The sequence below is a fragment of the Amblyomma mixtum genome, chromosome 8 (genome assembly GCF_055824585.1).
Source record: "Amblyomma mixtum isolate Tamu chromosome 8, ASM5582458v1, whole genome shotgun sequence".
In the NCBI taxonomy this organism is placed as follows: Eukaryota; Metazoa; Arthropoda; class Arachnida; order Ixodida; family Ixodidae; genus Amblyomma; species Amblyomma mixtum.
Window position 1 is genome coordinate 143,551,078 of NC_143019.1, and position 21,953 is coordinate 143,573,030.

General features: G+C 45.5%; 1 long non-coding RNA gene across 1 annotated transcript; it reads right to left on the reverse strand.

Moving 5' to 3' along the window:
• Nucleotides 1-3,380: 3,380 nt before the first annotated feature.
• On the reverse strand, nucleotides 3,381-8,979 carry LOC149334682 (uncharacterized). The gene is made up of 4 exons (XR_016285012.1): nucleotides 8,751-8,979; nucleotides 6,493-6,665; nucleotides 5,174-5,297; nucleotides 3,381-3,462 (listed from the first exon to the last, which is right to left on the reverse strand). It is a non-coding gene; the product is annotated as an uncharacterized LOC149334682 (long non-coding RNA).
• Between the last annotated feature and the right edge of the window lie 12,974 nt (nucleotides 8,980-21,953).

Genomic DNA, 21,953 nt, shown 5'->3' on the forward strand with positions numbered 1-21,953 from the left:
TTCTTTAATAGGCGATCGAGAAATGAGCTTACTCTCATTTCTTTCAAAAGCAAGGTCGTCTCATTTGCCCGCAAAACGCAGCCTTCTCAACTCTTATTCTGTGGATTGTATGTTGTTGTCCAGGGTTGATGAAATTAAAGACCTCGGTGGAGTTTTCGGCTGTACCATCAGCTTGTCCTCTCATACTAAAAGATTAGTTCCACGGGCTCTGCGCACACTCGGTTTCTTCAGCTGGCTTTCTGGAGAGTTCTGAGCTCTACTTTGTTTCTTAAAGTTCTACTTGTTCATTTATGCGTTGTTTTTTGGAATGGCGTTTTCAGCTCCGGTTGCAGACAGATTAAATCACTGCAGCTGCCTTCTTAACGGTCGCCGGGTAAGTGCAGATATAATTTTCTTGTAAAAACTTCTTCATGGTCAGATTCTATGAACTCAGCTCGCAGCGCGTATACTTTTGCGTAATACCAAAAAAGAGGAGCTCTGGCCAAAAAAAAGAGAAAAAATGAAAACCAATTGAGTTTCGGGGTCCCTACGGGACCCTTGCTCACAATGGCAGAAGATGGACCACAATATGTGACTTATGTTCGGTGCAGGTGGCGTAATGAACATGCGTAAATCTCAGGATTATTACTTCGCGCTCGGTTCAAAGCATGTGGTGCCATTTGGATGTGAAGGGATTCTAGAAGTAGGCGGGAAGATAAATACGAGGGTAATCCCAAAAGTAAGGTCTCCAAAGGGCTGCGGCCGCAGGGAAACTATTTGCGTGGCTGCTCGCCGCACTGCTCTGTTCATTGTTCCTCGTCTTCCAAACAAGCCATGACTCAGTGCGAAAGGGACCGTCAGTCTTGGCACGGCAATCATTTGTAATGGAGCTCCCGCTTGTCGCTACCGCCAGGTGCGAAGTTCGCGCAGTTATTCGATTTTTGAACGCGTTCAACCAATCGAAATTCATCGCAAGTTGACGGAAGTGTGCGGAGAGTCGTACATGGATGTTAAAGACGTAAGCAAGTGGTGTAGGGAGTCCGCAGCTGGTCGCATTGAAATTCGCGACGAAGAAAGAAGCGGGAGACCGTCAATTTCTGATGAGACAGTCGCGAAGGTCGAAGAAATGATGCGGCAAGATCGGAGTATCACAATCGACGAACTCTGAATTGTGGTTCTTGGTGTTTCTGGAAGCGCTATTCATAAGATTCTGACAGCAAAGTTCAAATATCGGGAGGTGTGCGCAAGATGGGTTCCGCGAAAGCTCACAGACGACCATCAACGGCAACGCGTTGACTCCTCCCGCGAATTTCTTCGTCGTTAAGGGTATGAAAAGGAGACCTTTTTAGATTCCATTGATACGGGTGACGAAACCTGGGCATTCCACTTCACACCTGAGGCCATACAAGAACCACTTGAGTGGCGGCACTCCTGTTCGCCCGAGCCGCGAAAACTCAAGCGAACACAGACTGCCGGCAAAATCATGGCAACTGTGTTTTGGGATCGAAAAGGGGCATTGTTGGCAGACTTCATGACTCCTGGCACCACAGTAAACGCGTACAGATATTGTGAGACCCTTAAGAAACTCAGACGGGCGATTCCAAATCGCAGATGAAGAATGCTGAGCAAAGGCGTGAGTCTTCTCCACGACAACGCTCGCCCCCACGTTGCCTGCTAAACCATCGCTTTGAAGAAAAACACAGCGCACTCCTAAGACACGGACAAAGAAAGGCAAGACGATACAGCGCTGTATCGTCTTGCCTTTCTTTGTCCGTGTCTTAGGAGTGCGCTGTGTTTTTTCCTCAAGATGAACTACCAACCAGCCCGCTCTTCCACCCTTGTAAACCATCGCTCTCCTGCAACAGTTTGAATGGGACGTCATCGGCCACCCACCCTACAGTCCGGACTTGGCACCAAGTGACTACCACTTGTTTCCAAAACTAAAAGAACATCTCGCTGGGAGGCGCTTCACCGATGACGACGAAGTGAAAGATGCGGTCAAACGCTTCCTCAACGGCATGGCGGCGAGCTGGTATGACATGGGCGTACAAAAACTGCCCCAGCGTCTGTAAAAATGGATAGACCACAACGACGATTAGGTGGAAAAGTAGAAGAATGGCCTGCCTTTTAAGTTATTTGTAAATTGCTTAAAAGAAACACTTCTCTCGATTTATAAATGAAGTGGAGACCTTAATTTTAGGATGACCTTGTACTTCTCCGTCGCGATGACTGAGGCGTTGTCCCAATCGATGGCATGTGATGCAGCTTGGTAGTGTTCAGCCAAGGCATTTTCTTTCGTGTGGCCATTGGCGACGTCATTTTTGATGTTGTTTCAAGCGCCTAATGAAATTGCATGATTCGCCGATGTATGAAGCGTTGCAGTCCTTGCAAGGAATTTTGTACACCACTCCGGGAAATCTGCTTCGTTCAGCCGGGTCGTTCACTTTGACAAGTTTTTGCATCAGCTTACTTGGTGGCAAGTGGGCGATATGGACATTGCAGTCCTTGAAGACCCTGGCCAAGGCTTCGCTGACTCCTGGAGCGCAGGGGATGCTTGCCCGCTTGCTTTCTACGGTGGACGTTGTTTTCACGTTTTGAGGTGAACAACGGCGTTCGGCGGTTCTTATCATACTTTGAGGGTACCCGTTGTTGGCAAGATTCTTCCTCGCGATTTTTAGTGTGGATCTGAGTTCTTTCGGGCTTGAACAAAGGCGGAAAGCGCGGCCGAAAAGTACGGGTGCAACGGAGCGTTTATGCGCGACAGGGTGCGCCGAATGAAAACTCAGGTACCGACCAGTGTGCACTGTAAAAAAATTTGCTCAAGTTTACGTAGAAACCTGGAGGCAATGCGTTGCCGAGCACTTTCCGCAATTCATAAACGGACACTTTGAGAAACACGGCAAGTCCTTAAAAAGGACTCAGTACGTACATCAACCGTAAAAAGAAATTAGTTTACGTATTCCTACGTTTAACTCTTTCGGACCCTTCTCCGTATACTCATACGTAAGCCAACGTAAAAAAATTTGTTTACGTATTCTTACGTTTAACCTCTCTTGGACCTTTTTCCGTGTACTCAAGTGATGTGGCTTGTCGCCAATGGCTTGAACAAATCTTTAAAGCCAGACTACCATACTGGCAAGCCCTCTGAAGTCATACTGACACTGCTGATGCATGGTGCGGCCAGAATGATGGCGTGGAGTGTTAAGTTGAATATAAGCTGTCAACTGCATCCAGATTCCTAATTTGTGTAACTGATCAACGTGTCTTGACTCACGTTCAATCATGTACAATAGCCGTCCAGGTGGAGAAGAAATGAAGTACTATTACACACAAGCTCTTCCTTTATGCATGTTGTGCATTGCGTACATACAAAGCATGTGGCTTAGAATGAAAGAAGAGTGTTTGGGTGAGTAAAGGCACATACGTTTTATTTTCATGACAAATTGCATACATTGTACTTCTGCATATTGCTGTCAGATTCATCTGAAAAGCATAAGAAAGACCTCACTTAGCAAACACAATCAAACTATTCACTATTGACCAACTGGCTTTTGTAGGGTCTTGCAAAAATATTTAATGAGAACAAAACCATTACATTTCATTGACCAAATTCATTTTTTCTTTACAGGAAAGAAACTAAAATCCACAGGACCAGGAAAAAACACACAATGCGCTTACCTGGACAACACTGTGTGCATGAATGCCCTGAGCTGCCGAAAAGAAGGTAGCTCAGGTTGGGTGCCAAAAACAATTCAATGCAGATACCTTCTTGCTGTCCATAGTACTCACTGCAAACCTTAGTGAGCAAGGAACCATGGCAACATCTTAGTATGGCCGAAAACTTGCCCACAAGCAATGTGCAAGTGCACTTCCCCAAATCTTATGCTCGCTCACAGCTTCAATTATCTCAGCACGGGCAAGAAAATGTACAGATCTCCGATTTCGAATGAAAATGCAGTCATAAATACCGGTCACTGCCCATTGAGATATTCCAATAAGTGTGCAGTACGCCTTACAAGGAGCGTATCCTCATGCTTTCAGAATGGGCTCTTTGCAGGAATCTAACCAAATGCTGTTGCCATGTGGATCTTATCGAAATGACCCAAAAAGATGAAGTGTCCTCATGTGTCTGGTGCAAAAAAGGGTTAAAACATGAGTCTTTCTGCTTCTTCATCAGCTATGAAATGTTATTCCTGCTTCTTTGCACAGCCTCAAAGTCTCTTTTTGTCTTTTTCAAAACCGTTCTATATCAGCAAAACTTCTCCCTCAAAAACATTTCAGCACCCATGAAGAAGCAGAAATACCCATGTCTTAGGCATTTTTTCACAAAATACATAAGGAAGGCTCGCCTTTCTGGGCCATTATTTTGAAAAGGTCCATGTGGCAACAAACTTTGGGACATTTTCTGCAAAGAGCACTATAAGTTCTGAAGCCTGAGAATTCATTCCTCATGAGATGCCTGTCGATATGACAGGATACCTCAATCATCCGTTACTGGGGTCTGTGAGTGCACTGGCACTAAAATCAAGGATGTGTACCTTTCCTCGCCACGTGCTACAACAATGTATGTTGTGAGCAAACGCATTAAAGGTATCAAAGGACTGTGCTTCCAGCTTGCTTGTGGAGGGAAGCGCAAGAGTCTGGCCATGCTCAGCTGTAACCTTTGCTGCTTGTTCATTGAGTTCTGCAGTGAGTACTAGGGACAGAAACAAGGCACCTGAATCAGCTCGTCTTTGACACCTATCCTGCGTGACCTTCTTCTCGTGCAACATAGCAGCGAACTCCATAAGGTCCTTCATGCACATGGTGTCATTCGAGTCAGTGTGTTGCATCAGCTATTTCTTCCCGGTCGTGTGGTTTGCGCTATCTTCTAGAAATTCTTTAAGAAATTACTACTTAATCCTCCACTTCCTGAAGACAAAGTGCTCGACAGGGCAGTTCCACATGTTGTGCAGCAACCTATTTTCTCATACGTCAGAGGCACTTAGCTATCAAGCAGTGCTTACTGTATTCAGCAGTGAAGTGTACATGCGAGATATCATTATTTCCAAGTTCTCGCAGTGGCATCTCATGCAAGAATATCGAAATTCTCTTCAATTTGTGCTGATATTTTTAAGGATACGCACTCTTATTAGGTGAAAAATAAAAGCTGGTCACATACTAAACAGCAGAAGCAGAGCACCAAGGTACTCACCAATTGCTTGAAGAGCTGTCTGCCAGTTCTCGTGCCATCCCAAATATGGGTACTTTTGAGTGCACTCCTGTCAATGTCTTCATCATGTCAAGCCACTCCAGCATTTCAGTCGAACGATTTCCCTCTAAAAAAAAGGAGTTTGTTTTGTTAGACTGGTCATATTTAATTTTACTTTGCACTAGGTACATGGCATTTTACTGCCCTAGACTAAACAATACCAATCATGAATCACATTTTGAATTTTGTCATATATGATCACAATATTTGGTGTATGCGATACATTCTTATAAATTCTGATCAAAATAAAGCTGACATAGTTAAGTATCATTTCTAGAAATGTGGTATCAAGGAAGGAGGCTAACCAGATAACCTGCATGAATGTTTTTAGATGGATGCAAGAGTCGGCACTCTAGCATACAAAATGTAAAGGGTCATCCACTCTTACTGCGAACACATGGCCGCTCTTTTCAGACAGCCACTGCAAGTGACACAGCCGCTCATCGCAGCAGTGTGGCGCTGGAGAAGGAGCTGAATGTGGTGTTTCGCCTCATCTGCCACTTCGTTTCGATGGCCTTCCAATGAGCCTTTCAAAGAGCACAGCCATGCGCTCGCGTGTTTGCACTAAGAGTGGACGACCCTGTACAATATGGCAGGTTTCATCTTCTAACATGTAACTTCATGCTCCAATCACGATCTAATTATGCAAAAAAATTTTCGACCTTCCATTCTGTAAAAAGGAAAAAATCCTATGGGCTCTGTTCACAAGCCTCTGCAAGTACACGCGAACTGTGCACGTTTTGCATTCAGTTTTGATAGCTTTGCTCTTTATATGACGTCTTGTAGTATAAAACAAAAAAAATGAAATTAATTTTTCATATTGCCTGAGCTACTGAGGAGGTACAAAATATAAATGCAAAATGCCTTTTGTCCCTGCATAGAATTGTTAATACAGATATAGCTGTGCTTAACTGAAAGAACTATTGTGCAGAACTAGGCTATTTGGCATTAATTCGCTGAAGCCAGAAAATGTGTGTAAAATATAGAAAGTCCTAGTTCTTTCTCGTTCTTGTGTTCATTTTTGCTACTCGTTTCAACAAACCAAGGCTGAAAAAGCATTAAAAGAGGGCCATGCAAAATAGTATAAGTGCAGCAATTCATACGCCTTTATAATGTGGCCATATATCATTATGTTATAGCCAGAGTACCATATCTATTCACCATGCTGGAGCACTGAAAAAAGGTGAAAGAAGTACTAAACGAAGGTTTGCTAATCCCCTAAGCACGTTGCAGAAAAAATGAGGCTGGGTATGATGTCTCACCTCTGTTGAAATCCAAGTCATCCAAATCCAAATCCAAGTCATGACATTTGCTTCCCCCATGATGAAGGCTCAGCACATAATAAGGCGACAGAAGGTTTGTCATTTCCAAGAAAAGGATCCATAAATACTGCTTCCTGCTCATAACACAGAGCAGCACTCATTGTAGATTCTACCTGCAATGCAAAAAGCAAAGTTTGTTTGAGTGGACTAAACTAGAAAAAAAAGCATAAAATATCTATGCCCAAATGTCTGAACTGAAAGAAATTGAGGGTATTGTAATAGTGAATATGTTAATATATCGCATGCAAGATATGCATGATATTCAACTCAGCTACCATTGGCTTAGCTACTATCTTGTACATTATTATCACAAAAATAGTGATATAGTACTATCAGCATTAGTAGTAGCAGTGAAGATTTCATGGAAATAAAGGAAGGGACTTAGTGTTGGCTGTCATTTTCACAGCAGGCACCGGACCAATAGCTAGTGCAAAGGAAACAGGAGAAATGGCCGAAGAGAGGACCAGGAGGAAGGCAGTAGCATAGCAGGACATAGGATACAATAGGAAGGCAAGGCTTGCATAAAGCAAAATTAAGACATTAGTAAAGATGTACAAGAACAACCACATCACTGTACAGAGTGTAAGACCTTCATTAACTATATTTAGCTCACAATGTGCTCTCATTTATCCTTGTAGTAAAATTGGTAATTAATACCATAACTCAAGGAGTGAAACCAATACAGGGGTGAAGGGCAGTCAATTAGCCATGGGCGTGATGCTTGTGCCTTCCTAGCAGGAGACAGATTGACGATTCAGTTGAGTATCAGGTCTCAGATACTAATAGTTCAATATTAGCAGCTGCACATTGTTTCACGCACCCTTCTAAAACATATGTGCAGCATTTTTCACAAGACAGTGCATGCTTCAGTTGGGGTACCTGCTGGGAGAGTAGTGTACAGTCAGGCTGGAATGAAATATGAGCCACGCGGATGAACAAGACAAATTATTTTGCCTGTGTGCTTTCAAATGCAGTATACAGCTAGCCTAATTCATGTTTCAGGGTAAAGAATCTACTGAAGTACTCATTTACAAGCCTTTTCTAAATGAATATCTCGCTGTAAAGTAGAAAAGTACGACATATATGTGTTTGCATTTCATTCCGCCCTGACTGTACATGCAGAACATGTCTGTAATAAGTATTATTATCAGTGATGGCTGTTACTTCGAACACTAAGCAGATAAGTGAAACCTCCAAGCTCTCCTTGAAGACAAGAGTCTATGCAGACAAGATGCTAAACACGCTTTGAAGTATGTAGATTTGATATTCAGCATGGCAAATACTGCTACATTAATAGCGAGCACTTCAGGTCAATACACGGTGCCTTTGAAACTTCTTGCCTAAAATTTGCTCGCGAAAATGCAAAACGCATGCAAAAGTGCAATCTGCAGGCACAACAATTGATGCTGTGCAAGCAACAAGAAAAAAAAATGAAGGCAATGCTGTGATACTCTTTCAGTCATTCAAGTGTAAAAATGATAATGCATGCTGGCTGATGTTGCTACTTAACAATGAAAAATAGCGGCTACTGCTCACTTACAACAAACGCTTTCTCTGAGCAAACAATGAAATAAGCAATGCTAGTCATGCAGCCTCTCGTCATTCCTTTTACGAAGACAGCCTTTAAGCATTTGGAATGCAAGCCTCCCCGCCAGTGCAGCGACACAAATACACGGAGGTTCGAATGCCAAGGATATGAGTTAATTTACCACGTCGTCATTATAACGTAAACGATTCACACGCGCTCTGCACCAGGCCGCCAGTAAACGCCAACTCTTTGATCACGTACTGCCTTGATGCGGTACATGATAGGTTGCACCGAGTGTGCGACGCTACCAAAAAACACGAGCAAGCAGTGTATCCAAGTGAGCGCAAAGCAGATGTAGCCAAGCACATGGAGCAGCCGATGAGCAAGCAACCTAGATTATGAAAACGGGCGCACTAAGGCGCGCGTGAAATGGAAAGGAGCGCGAAAGGCGCGCACGCCAAAGGTCCCTCCTGAAAACAATACAGCACGGCGATAATCCAGGCGACGATGGCTGAAGCAGGCAGAAGCTCGAGCTGGCACGCTAAGGTGCGCGCGGAGCACAGCACGGACAAAATCCGACGACGCAGAAGAGTGCGCTGAGAACATGTCGAGAAGAGAGAAGAAGCGCGGCAGAGCATGGGGAGGGAGGCAAGCGCTTCGAGAGACGTACCGCCATGGCCGACGTTGTGTCGGGCACCGCACACCCGTCAGGAAGACGAGCCACTCGGGCCACTACAGGAGCTGCGGTGAAACGTTGTCGGCGTAAGACGAGCGCAAAAACAGTTGAGGGTTACTCTGGTTGCGCGTAGAACGAAGACTGGAAAGACGACAGTGGCGCAATGGCTGGCGTACGCCGGCGTGGACCACAACGGCCAAAATGAACCACCGTCCACCGCCCATGGAGGCCACCGCCAGCCAAACGTGCTTGGCTTAGCTTGGCTTGTTCAAAGAACGCGACAGTCGACAATAGAGGAAGTCGCATGGTACGGTCAACCTTGGAATGCAGGGGAAGGCATTCACGCCGAGGTGGAGAGGAGGATGCCTTCTCCCGAACGGCGCGGCGTGCCCCCTGCTCTCTGGTAGGAAAGGTTCCTTTTCACAATGGGCTCATTCCTCCGTTTCTGCTGCCTCTACCCCTGCGAAAAAAAGAAAGCTTTACCCAAGGAGAAGCAGAACGGAACTGTACGCGCACCCTCCAAAGCAGTAGCATGTAACTACTGCGAGACGCCTCAAAGAGCAGTTGTAGTGAGCAATTCTCTGCGTACTGCTTTCTTGTTTTCCAATGCGTTAATTAAATCAGTTTGTTAAAGTTTAGTCGTATTTATAATTCACCAAAAGCGAACGAAACATCTTTGCGTTACGAAAAAAAAGGTCGTTTTTCGAAGGTTGCTGGAAGCGGCTGCAAAATAAAGTTTTCTCTCTCTGTGGAAGCTGCTGCACTCTGCTCGGTAATCTACGCCACGCATTAGGGCATTCCGTAGTAAGTACTAAATGAACGCGAGATTCGTTTGGGCTAGTGACAACGCTTTTGCATACCTGTGACCTGGAATGTTGATTACGCAAGAACACCGAGCTGTGCGCGCTTGAGACAGCACTTGTCTTCGCAGCGAAAGGTGAAATATGACTCCGGCACGACAAATTGTTTGATGCAGAGCAGTGAAGTTACACTTACCTTTCACACATCGGTCTTCCGTGCGTCAAAGCGTACTTGCGCCACTGCGTCCACAAGAACGCAAATTGTCGTTGAAAAGAGAAGCAAAGTGGAGCCGCCACCACAGCAGCGCACTCAGTGGCGTAGGGGTATAAAGGTGACCCCAAGGCACCTACCGAGTTCAAAGCGAGTATCTCTAAAATTTCGTGGGAGGAGGAGGGAGTAGGATGAAAGGTGTATGAGCACCAGCACAACTTGCTTGGCTGCGCACATGCCCCTGGCCTCCCCCATTTCGTTCCCAGAGATCGCAAATGTAGCAGACATGAAATTTTTTTTCAGCACCAATTTTTCAAAGAAAGGGTGCTGCGTAAGCCCATTTTCACATCAGCTGTCAGACCGTAACGCTTGGCACCCCTTGGAAATGTGGCACCGTGCAAAAAAAGGCTGTCAGTTAACAAAAATGCTTCAAGTTGTAATTATCGATTTCAGAGGCAATATTGCATATGCAAAATAGAATTGAAATTGAATTGAATGTGTTGTAACCCAAACACCACTTTTCCAAAGTCTTAGTAGATGCCTGGAGTATTTCGGCTCTGTGGGCAGCCCTGAACCGAAGCTAATATTAAAAAAGCGCGCCATTGACTTCTCTCCACTCATTTGCAGCATTTGACAAATGCTCTAAAAAAAGAATTTAACAGCAATGTCATTAACGTTTGACCAAAACAAGAACGTAACGCTGCTGTGATGGTTCCCGTATTAGCTGGGACGGCTCAGGGGCCCACTGAAACAGTGAGACAGATATTTCCCCCTTTCCAATAACAAATTATTATTGATCATGCAGGCATGAAAGTAAGCAGCGGCGTCAAATCATGACAACCTTTGCTCTTTTTCTGTTGTCGTTAATTAAGTTATTAATGCGTTTGGCGGTAACACAATGCCGAAGGAGTCAACCGCTGTGTAGTGTTAAGCTTTGCTGCCTAACAGAATGTTCAAGTTTTCTTCCCTGCAACGTCTACGGGTGAATAATGACGACTCCTCCGTTATTGAACTGAAGTACGGTCTCCTCCTCCGTGTTTTCTAAAAATGCAAATGGTCCTTTTTTTCCACGTAGTAAGTCTCCGTAAAGTCACGGACTTTTTTTACAGTGTGAGTAGGCTTGCGGGACACGCACATTGCGAACCCATTGCTTGTTCTTTGCACAAGTACGTCCAGGAAGGGAATGGCGCTTTTCTGTTCTTGTTCTTTGGTTCATTCATTCATTCTTTCATTCATTCAGAATTTATTTCAGACAACAGAGAGGTTGTCCAGGGCGACGTGGCAAAAGGCATACATTGCCTGACGAAGCCACGCCACCCGGATGACAGGCGGCATCACAGGCTACAAAAATCAACAAAAGCATTACATGACCGAACACACATTCATTGTTTTTACGCATTGTATTAAGACATCCTTAGAAAACGCTGGATTTCGGCGGAAAAACAAACAGCATACTTTAACCGCAATTCGACCATAGTAAATTTCACAAAACATACACAAGTATACGTTTAGTTTTCATCTTTAAGGTTCATTTATGAGCATTGCTTTAAAGGGATACTGAGGCGGTTTTCGAATCAGTTAATTTTTTACTATTTTGAAGCAGTGTCATTGCTGATCACGTCTGTGTAATTATTTTTTAGATTTTGGCTAAAACAATGGCGCAATCACCAATTGAAAGCGCGATGTTTAAATCTCCCGCGCCGAGCGCGACCGCAGGAGAGGAGAACCAACGTTTTTAGATCCCTTTCAGTTTGAAAGCTGCGGCGCACGGATTGTCGCCTTTCCGTTTACTGGGGCGCGGTGGCGCTTGCCACGCTGTTTGCCCGACCAGCGTGGTCCTTCGCGTCTGCGCCATCGTCGTCGTCGCCGCCTGATTTGGAGCAGCCAGCAGATATCAGCATGGAAGATATCAGCTTTCCTCTGCCATTTGTTGGCAGTGACGCGTATCGTACAGTATGAAAAAGCTTCAAACAAGGGTGCTTAAAGCATCCCACCAAAAACATGCTAGAGTTTACCAACATTGTAAACAAAACAATCTCGATTTCTTTGAAAGGAGGTCCCGTTTTTGGGGACATTTTTTGGGAGGTGCTAGACGAGCTGGAATTGCAAAACCTTGCTCGGCTTGGATGTGCAGAGCATATGGCCACTTTTACATGCCATTTTGTCATAGTGACACGCTTGCACTTCTATGCGAGAGACGTGAACCGCCGGCTGGAGAACGGAGAAAAGGTTGTCATCGCAAATAACAAAGCTCGCCTTCTGTTGCCATTCCTTCCATGCTTCCGACTTAGTGTGTCTGAATTTAATGCTTGTCTTTGTTCAATTAAATTAACATCCTAAAAATGAAAGTGGAGGACGCTGCTCCCGTCTGTGCGATCATTGCAAATAAAAAGCTCTTCTATAGTTATTCCCTCCCTGCATCCAGCTAAGTGTGTCTGCATTTATACATGTGTTCACTGAAATTGGCATTCTAAAAACCGTGCAAAACGCTGCTCGAATGGGCGGTGCTTCGTTGATAACATAGCGCGGAATTTCGTGACTGATCTAGAAGCGGAACATCGCTAGTTTTAACCTTTCATTAATGTTTCCAGCATTCTCCCGAAGAAATACTGATAGCTTTACTCCAACATACGCACATCATCAGCGCTAGGTCTTCCTCGTGATTTGCAGCGCTGAATTTGCCGCACACGGGTGTGTGAAAATTGATTTTATGGTTCAAGAAGGTTGGTGCGAGGCACAGGCTATGTTCACGGGCAGTCACATGATTCCCCCCCCCCCTCACACACACACACATACACACGCACACTAAAACGTCCAGGATAAACGTTGCAAACGCGATGCGCTAAGACGCAATGCATACCATTGTTTTTTTGCGAACTGGCATCAGCCTGCTCTTTATCTCACCCTTGAAACAGTTCTTTAACCATGAGACTGAAGTTTCAACATGACAGCTCCAAAAGTACCGCAAATTTGAGTTCGACGTCTTCGCTCCCAATGTTATCGCGGATGAGAACAGGCTGTCACAGCAACTGCCAAGCGCGAGCGCTCCGGCGGCTGCGGGCCGACAGCGACAGCAGCGCCGCGTGGTCAGTGGAAGCGGACGGGGGCCGCTTTCTCGGGCGCGGCTCGGGGGAGCTTGCAAACTGAAAGGGATCGAAAAACGTTGAGGAGAACAGCGGAGAGGGATGTCGGCCAACGTGACGTCATGTTGAGGAGCCGGGGATACTTCGGCGCACCCGAGCGAGCTTTCAGCGCGCGTTGTTTCTCGTGCTGAATGCGTTGTTCCTCGTATACTGTGTGTGTTGTGACGTACAAAGCGAGTCAGCTGATCTTGAGAATCAGGTTCAACGCAAGGTACTACTCTGCGTTCGTGTCCACGAACAACTACGGCCGCGACTGTGTCGTCTTCCACTGTTTTCCGCCATAAGCTCGCAGCGCAAGCGCTCGCTGCTGTGACAACGAATTCAAGCTGACCAAAGCAAGCGTGCTCTGCTCGAAGCACTTTCGTAAGAGCGGCTACATGCAGAGCTTGTCCCTAATGTGCTCTCTGGAGATTTCTGTCGAAAAGGCGCGGCTTAACCATGACACAGTTCCTTCGATTTTCTCGCGCATGAGAGGCGTGTCACCATTCGGAAGAAGCGCCTCTTCTATAAGTAGAAACATGCTCACTTCGCCCCTACAGAAACCTTATAGAGGCTCAAGCATGTGTCGCTCTCCTCAGCTTAGGCGCGGCCAGACCACCTGAGGCGTGCTCAGCAACCCTCAGTTAGTGATTTTATACTCGGTTCGACGTGTCCAAGCAAGCAAGGAAACAAGCAAAGCACAATAAAGCAAAGCAAGCAAGCATCGAAGCTCTTCATATGCGGCATCTCGTTTAATCGTAGCTAAGCGATTAAAATGAAAGCATTCGACAGCGTTCGACGTTCCGATTTCGGATGCAAATTTAATAAAGAAATGAATGCCAACCAAGTTTTTGCAAAACAAAAAAAAACACCATGTTTCGCAACCTTACTCGGTATCTTCATCAAGTTGTGGCAGCGGGCGAGTTGCAGCTAGCTTGGCTTTTAAACGCACATATAGTTGGCCACCACTTCACTGAACCTAAACTGCAAATCTAGGAAGGGCGAACGTTTCCGAGGGAGCGATTAATATTTTCTGGCATCTGCTAAACGCGCCACGAGTGAAGCAGCAGCCTTGTACGCGTATTTGGCTTGGTTTCCAGCGCACAAAGATTGCGCCACTATCCTTTGGTCACATGCCTCGCAGTGCTCGGCCACTGCGCTTCGCTAATTTGACATCAATTTTGTGCTGCTTCATCGTTTCCTTGAAATACCTTCTTGCCCCAACCTACAACGCCGGGTACTGAGAACAGGATTTTTTCTACCCAGCGCTTTGGGCCTTTTCTTTAGGATGACGCTATTTCGAGCCAGCCAGGAGGCGTCCGGTGGTGGTATTGACTTGAGTATTGTTCGCACCCCCTCCTTTCCGAGAATACGAGCCGAGGTTGTAGTGGCACCTTTTACGCATGGTCTACATACGCGTCTTTCACGCTTGCGTATGCTTGTGCTAGGCGTAGAATTTTTTGCTTGCGCCTTGGTTTAAGGTGATACGTGGAATGAACAAACTGTAGTATACTTTTCTTTTGAGGTCAGTAAAAAAATAGTCGCCATATTCGCTTTTACAACCCCAGGGAAAGCGGCGATCTGCACTCAACGCAGCGCCGGATCCGCAACGGCAGCTTCTCCAGTCCTCAAAGTGACGTCACGACCTCTCTTGACCAATCACGGGCGGCGGCGCGCCGCACGGCTTGCCCCGCGGCACAGGCCGCATATTTCTGCTAAAAAAGGCCATCCGCGCTTGTTTTTGCCTTATTTAGATGCGATATTCCAGTATACAGCATGAAAAACTATAGCACGCCGCTGCCAGCCTGATTTTCAAAAAAAGTGCTTCAGTCTCCCTTTAATTAACATTTTGTATTGACGTATAGAAGGGGTGCTGCGTGCAGTATCCAGAATAATAGGGTATTGATTAATTAGGTCAGGAATTTGCCATCCTAACCTCTGAATACCATAATTAATATGTGCGTACACGAGGTGTTTCCCTACATTGTTTCCGAAATTCGTATGCGCTAAGTTCAGTGTGATAGGTGGTCTCGAAGTTTATTTTGTCTAGTTTGTACTGACGTAATATTTCGAGACATAGTTTGTATGTGTGCAATTTACTTATTTCTAGTATTCCATAAGACCTAAATAAATGCCGGCAGCTGTGCAATAACTGTATTTTCCCAATAGCTCGTAATGCCCGCTTTTGAATTACAAGGAGGGAATCTGGATTTGTCTGTGTCGTCGTTAACCATATAAATGAACAGTAGCTTAAAGGGGAATGTATTAATGAATGGCATATTTGCCGCTTTATGGACGCCGGGAGATAATATCTCAATTTTTCTTTGGTGAATTGTATTGTCGGCTGAAAGGAGTTGAGGTGTTCAAGGAAACGGCTTGCACCCTGTCGACAAATCACACAGGAACAGTCATCGACCTACCGGAGAAACACTTTAGGGGCTGGATGAAAAGAGCCAAGTGCTTCTGCTTCAATACGTACCAGAGCAATGTTTGCGCATACGACAGAGACGGGAGCACCCATATCGCTCCCACAGCACCCATAGGCATATCGCCACAACATGGGATATGCCTTCTCTGTCGATGTTGAGGATTTATTTTATTCCATTCTCCAAACTGAATTTTTAGCTGCCGTGAAAGAATCTGTCGAGGTTTCGGGAGAGCTTTCGTTTCGGTCTTCAACAGGTCTCTCGACAACTTTTTAAAGCTTTTAGAATTCTATTTGGGCGTTACTTTTATCCTTTTTGACTAGCAGCCTTTTATGCTGCGTAATGGTATATGTATAGATTCATGTGTGGCGCCCATTACATGCGATATATTTTTAGCTCATGTTGAGCGTCTTTTGGATCAATCTTTTATTGGAGGTCCGGTTTTAAAGGTATTTAGGTTCGTAGATTTTTTTTATCTTTTTAAAGGATGGCAGCGAAGTTTGTTTTGAAAATACTGTTCAACAGGTTTTATGCAAGTTTAATGAGCATGGTGAAGGCCTCATCTTCACTTACGAACTCCCCCACAATGGTGCATTGCGCTTTTTAGACTTGAGGCTGAGGGTCTCAAAGGAACACACTTACTGGTCGTATTTCCCACGTACAAAAAAAGAACTGTTTCCCTATGACTCGTCGCATTCTAAGACTGTAAAAAGAGCTGTTGCTTCACTCGGTTTGGAGTCGGCGCTTCTGAAGTCGTGTCCGCATAAAGTGGGCGATGGCTTTGACTATCACGTTTTTATCTGCTGGTTTCCCTTGCTCGGTCTTAACGGCTGTGGCTGAAACACTCCTCAAGAAACATGGTACCCGTCAAAAGGCGGCTGCTTCTGAAGGCGCGAAAGCCATACCTGAGGTGATGCCTTACATTCATAAGGTGTGTCACAACCTGAAGAAAGTGGCCAGCAGGCACAATGTTCCGCTTGTTTTCTGTGCGCCAAACAAGTTGGCTAAGCTGTGCCCCCGCATATGCGCTGAGGGCGAGCGCGGTTGCAAAAAGCAACATGATGAAGCATTTTTTAGATGTGCCATAGGAGTGGTTTACTTGATCCCCTTGTCCTGCAGAAAATGCTATATCGGGCAGACAGGGCGTTGCCTTAATGACCGCTTAAGGGAGCATTCTCTAAATATAATAAAACAAGATAAGCTCGCCACTTTAATGAAGCATGTTTTCGCATGCAAATGCGTACCCGACTTCAAAGGGCCGAAGATTCTGGGCAGGAGTTCATCCACAAAAGCAAGACTTTTGCTTGAAGCTTTCCATATCGACAAGAAGGCGGACCACTGCGTTAGCGATTCGTCTATAAGCCTGTACTCAGAGGAGAGCGGTTTTTTGGAGGAATTTTTATAACAATCTTTGCAGCAGTTTTCTTACTTGCCTGGTCCTATGTCATGCGCGGTTCTTTCATATTCTTATTCTTTTTTTGAGCCGCCGCGGTGGCTCAGTGGCTATGGTGCTCGGCTGCTGGCCCAAAAGACGCGGGTTCGATCCCGGCCGCGGCGGCTGAATTTCTTTGGAGGAGAAATTCGAGGCCCGTGTACTGTGCGATGTCAGTGCACGTTAAAGAACCCCTGGTGGTCGAAATTTCCGGAGCCCTCCACTACGGCGTCTCTCATAGCCTTAGTCGCTTTGGGACGTTAAACCAACCAACCAACCAACCAACCATATTCTTTTTCTTTTTCGCAATCTGTATCTGACTATAGATACTTTTACAGCTGAAGAGGTGATAACCAGGGTGTCGAACCGGAACCGAACCTGAACCCGGAACCGGAACCGAACCCGTATTTTTGGCCGGAACCGGAACTGAACCGGACCCGTATTTTTTTTTGCCATCTTGGAACTGAACCCGAACCGGAACGGTTCAAAGGAACCGCTCCCAACCGGTTCGAAACTAGGTTCGACCCCACTTTTTATGCGAAGCATATTACTAGAGCTACACTACAGCCCGTCGAGCGCGGCGGTGGAGCTACCATTGACCTTTAGCGTGACCACGTGACACCACGTGACAACATGACGTCACAGCAGAGGAGAGATGGGCTGCCGGCTCGCGCGGTCGGCCGCGGCGGTGGAGGCTCCACATCAGAGGCGCGGCGGCTGACCACGTGACAACATGACGTCACAGCAGAGGAGATATGGGCTGCCGGCTCGCGCGGTCGGCCGCGGCGGTGGAGGCTCCACATCAGAGGCGCTACAGCTGACCACGTGACGCTACAGCAGCGGTATAAAGCTGAGCTTGCCTCGCTCTCCGGGCACTTACGAGGCGGCCAGGTGTTGGGATGCCGCCTAGAAGCAGGGCTGATTTGAACGAGAAGCGAAAGCTTCAGCGTGCCACAGAGACCGATGAAGAGCGGGATGAACGTCAACCAAGGAAAGCCATGTATTGCCAAGCCTAGCAATCAATATGCTTCGCATCTGACAAGGCTTAACCTTAGCTAAGCCTCAGCCATTTCTTTGCAACACGGCTTGTTTTTCTTTTTTTCGACATTATGATATATGTTAGTGCGTAGAGCTCCCCCCGAAAGCTGTCTGCGCTAGGCAGTGCTTAAATGGCAGCCAGTGTAACGGCAACAAAATTGGAGGGGGTCTGTTGTATAGAAAGAAACCTAAATGGTGTTTCTGTAATGTGCTTTGGGCAAATCTAAAGTATTGTGTCCGGACTGATGGGAAATCTTGAGTTAATTATTACAGTTTTTATTAGAGTTCGAGCAGTTAGCACTGTTTTAACTTATTGAACGCCGAGTCAAAAAGTTTCCTTTTCTTTATGTCATGCACCATAAATATGCGAAACATAGGCGCAACGACCCTATCACGTTACACAACATTTACTTTCGGAGGAATTCGTTGTCTCACACAGCAAATACTAAATAAAACCCACAAAACGACTCAGCGGCTGTGGCGATCGGCTGTTAATCGCAAGGCTGCGGGTTCGATCGTGGGCGTGGGGGCCGCATTTCGTTTGCGGCGAAATGCAAAAATACGCCTGTGCTCTGTGACGGCAGCGCATGTTCAGGAACTTCAGCTGGTCCACGTTAATTTGGAGTCCTCCGCTAGAGCGTTCCTGACAGCCCCCGTGTCGCTTCGACACGTTAAACTCCAAATATTATTGTAGACTATTAGTACAAAGTAAAGGACTGGTGCAGTTTTTTTTTTCATAATCTGAACTTATGTTTTTGCACACGACGGAAATAAGTAAGGAAACATGGGCTTGTGACAGCTGTAGAGACATTTAAGAGAAGAAAAAAATAGCGATTACAGAAAGGGGAAATGCGGCATGAGCTCAAAACGATTGCACAAAGGTATTGCGCTCGATGGCATGCGACAATGATTATGCCCAGATAGATGCCGCAGGAATGAAATGTAGCTGCGAATAAATAATTTTCTTTTATGCCCATGCGCAGAAATTCTTCTGCCTAAAAAAAAAAGTAGATGCCAAACGATAGTGGGTTGCTCGTCAAGCTTTTCTAGGACTGCTGGATCTTGAATTCTTTGTCGGGTGGCTTATATCAACCTCTCACTGTCGCACTTCGGGTTCTTCGTGTCTGCGTCGAAAGGTTGATGCTTGTTGGCTTTCTTTGTTTGGGCGACGTTATGCTTGGGGCATTCACAGCAATTCCTTCGTCTGCATCGGCTACAGGTGGGTTAAGATGCATTTTTATCAGTGAGTGCTCGGACGTTCATCCACCGGAGTGTGCATCAAGGGGGGAGGTTGCACATGCACACGCACAAGCGCACCCACGCAGACACACGCCAGGGCTCTTCTTTTTAAAGGGGCTATAATGTGGTACCAGCAAAATGTAAAGTTCCAACGAGCTCCAAACACTGGTGTAAAGAAAGGCTAAGTAAGGGTTCAGGCACAGGAGTACAACCTTTGTCACCTGCCTTCTGGAGAGGCCGTACAGGTGTTCATTTATTTTTATTTTTGTATATACCTGCGTGGACCGGCCATGGGACGCAATTGCGGGGGGATTACAAACATTGTGTGCCATCCGTAAAAAAGAAAAGTCAACGACAACAAAAAACAAACAGGAAAATATTATGCAACTAATATACAATGAAACTCAGAAAAAAAAGACGTTTAGCAAAGCCGAGGGAACATGGTGGGTGGAACATTGATTACTGTTTGGACCAAACGATTCCATTCAGTTATCGTGAAAGGAAAGGATGAATGAGCAGTAGTATGTCATCCAATCTTCCGGACTAATTTCCAGCGATCGGTTCGAAGGGAAATATAGTGCGGGGCCTGCAGGTAAATACCTTTTTCTATACCAGTGTCACCACTAACTACACTATGGAAAAATTTCCAACCCCAGGAATTTTCTGCTTTGGTACAGGGGTTGGCACCCAAGTTCGGTTCCAACGTTTACTTTGCTGGAGCCGAATTTGTAATTGTAAGTGAAGAAACGCGCAGCGCGGTTCTAAATACGCTTTAGTTTTTCATCAAGAAGTTTGTATGAGGGTCCCACATTAGGCATGCATATTCTAGAATAGTGCGTATATTAGTGAGATGCAATGTTTCTTTGAGCGTCCGCGGAGCACTTCGGAACTTTCGCTTAAAGAAATTTAATACTGCACTAGCTTTGTTAGTCAAATAGCTTACATGCTTTTTCCCGACCAGTCAGACTATAAATATACGCCTGAATACTTAAAGTTTTCAACACGGCCAAGAAAGTTTTCATTAATGTGGTATTGGGACGGGGAAAGCTGTCCTTTTTCTTGTGAACTGCACATAACAACGCTTCTGTGTGCTGAGGCGCATTTTCCATGCATAACACTATGACTCCACATCATTGAAATCTCTTCGCAAAATGCGAACACGAACACAACATGACTTTTTTAAAAGAAAAGCGAGGAGTGAGGAAACCAAACATATCAGCACAAAATTCTCTGACAACCATGTCCAGAAAAGACAGGTGAGCACTGCCAGAAAGGGGTGGTTTGTAGTGTTGAAAAACAAAAGCCCTGAAACAAGTTGGTGCGCAAAAAGTGAACGACATAATTACCAAACTTTATTAAGAGAGCAAAAAATTCTGTCAATGCATAGGCTTCCTTTGATATCGCGAAAGGGAAATAATAAAAATTTTATGTAGCGTATGTAACTTATTCCTCGCAAAATACAGCAGTTGCAACAGTGTCGCAGCGCAGTGCCACAAACGGAGATTGTGCGGCACGAAATGCCCCCAACTCATTCAAGAATGCTTTTTTTTTGTGACTCTTTCGATCAGAACAAACGAGTGCGATGTCGTCAGCACAGGAGAAGATCTCAGTTTAACACTATACTAGCGATAAGCAACAATTAGATGTGTTTTTGAAGATACTGCTATATACGACCTTAAGACGTGCAGCACGAGTTATCAAAATAGGTTAAAAAGATACGTTACACGAGTTACAACTCGTGTAACGTATCTTTCTAACATATCCTTGTAACTCGTGTTACATGAGATACAACTCGTGTAACACGAGTAACACGAGTTAAGTAAAATGTTTGGAAATCTCTTGGGTGTTAGGAGGAGCCAGTGTTCCCACGAGGCTTTTGCTGGGTGGAAGATGGGCGGGTAAGGGGGTCTCGCCTATTCGCATACAATATGACAGAGGGTCGGGGGGACAGTGGTGAGGGAGCTGCTCGAAAGATACATGTTGGAAGTGTGCCGTGGGTATGACTGGCAAGTATATTTTATGGCGAAGGAAAGGTATCTGTCTTTATATAGCTGCAATATTGTGCCGTAACGTAGATGGCGCCCGCTCAAGTACACTGCGGAGGAGAAATTCTCGACGGACACTAGCCTCAGGGGAGACCTATAACTTGCCTCGACAGGGTACTTAAACCTGCTGAAGCTGGAGCGCTTTGTAGATGCAAAATCCATCAGCTTTTCACCGTATGAATTCTAGCGTATACATACCCGATTTAGATTAATTTTAGTGCATTTTATTTTGCGGCTCTTACCTTAAATTTCGATCTTCTGCGGGGCGGACACTAAATTAAAGTCGGTGAAAGATCTCGCATTGAGGAAATTTTGCATTTTTTGTTTCATTTTTTCTTTTGTTTCATTTTTTTGCCCTGAACCCATTGAAACCCGTTTGGACCGGTTTGATGCGGCCCGAACCGGTTCGAACCGGAACGAAATGTCGATCTGGAGCCGAACCCGGAACTGAACCAAAAAGTCGTGAACCTGAACCGAACCCGCAAAAATTCCGGTTCGACGCCCTAGTGGTAACACGTTTTATATCTTTTAGTCCAAGATAGCTGGCACCGCAAAATGTGACATGTGATGTGACTGTCTGGTTATACAAATGTGACTTGATGACAAATAAATCAGTTGGTAATATAGTTCTTTTGTGTCTTTTCCTCTCCTGTGGTTGTCGTTTTTTGCGTTGTCTTCCGACCCAGCACCCATGGTTGTACCAAACAGTTGTAGTGCTGCTTCCTGAAGACACAATGTGTGTTGCGCAAGCAGCATTCGAGCACACGACACATGTCAACAACCTCAAAAGGCTATGTGAAGGCAGCAAGGCGTCGTTTTCTAGAAGGCGTTTGCAGTCTACCCGGACTGACGTAAACACTGACTTCACGCCAAAAGACACTAGG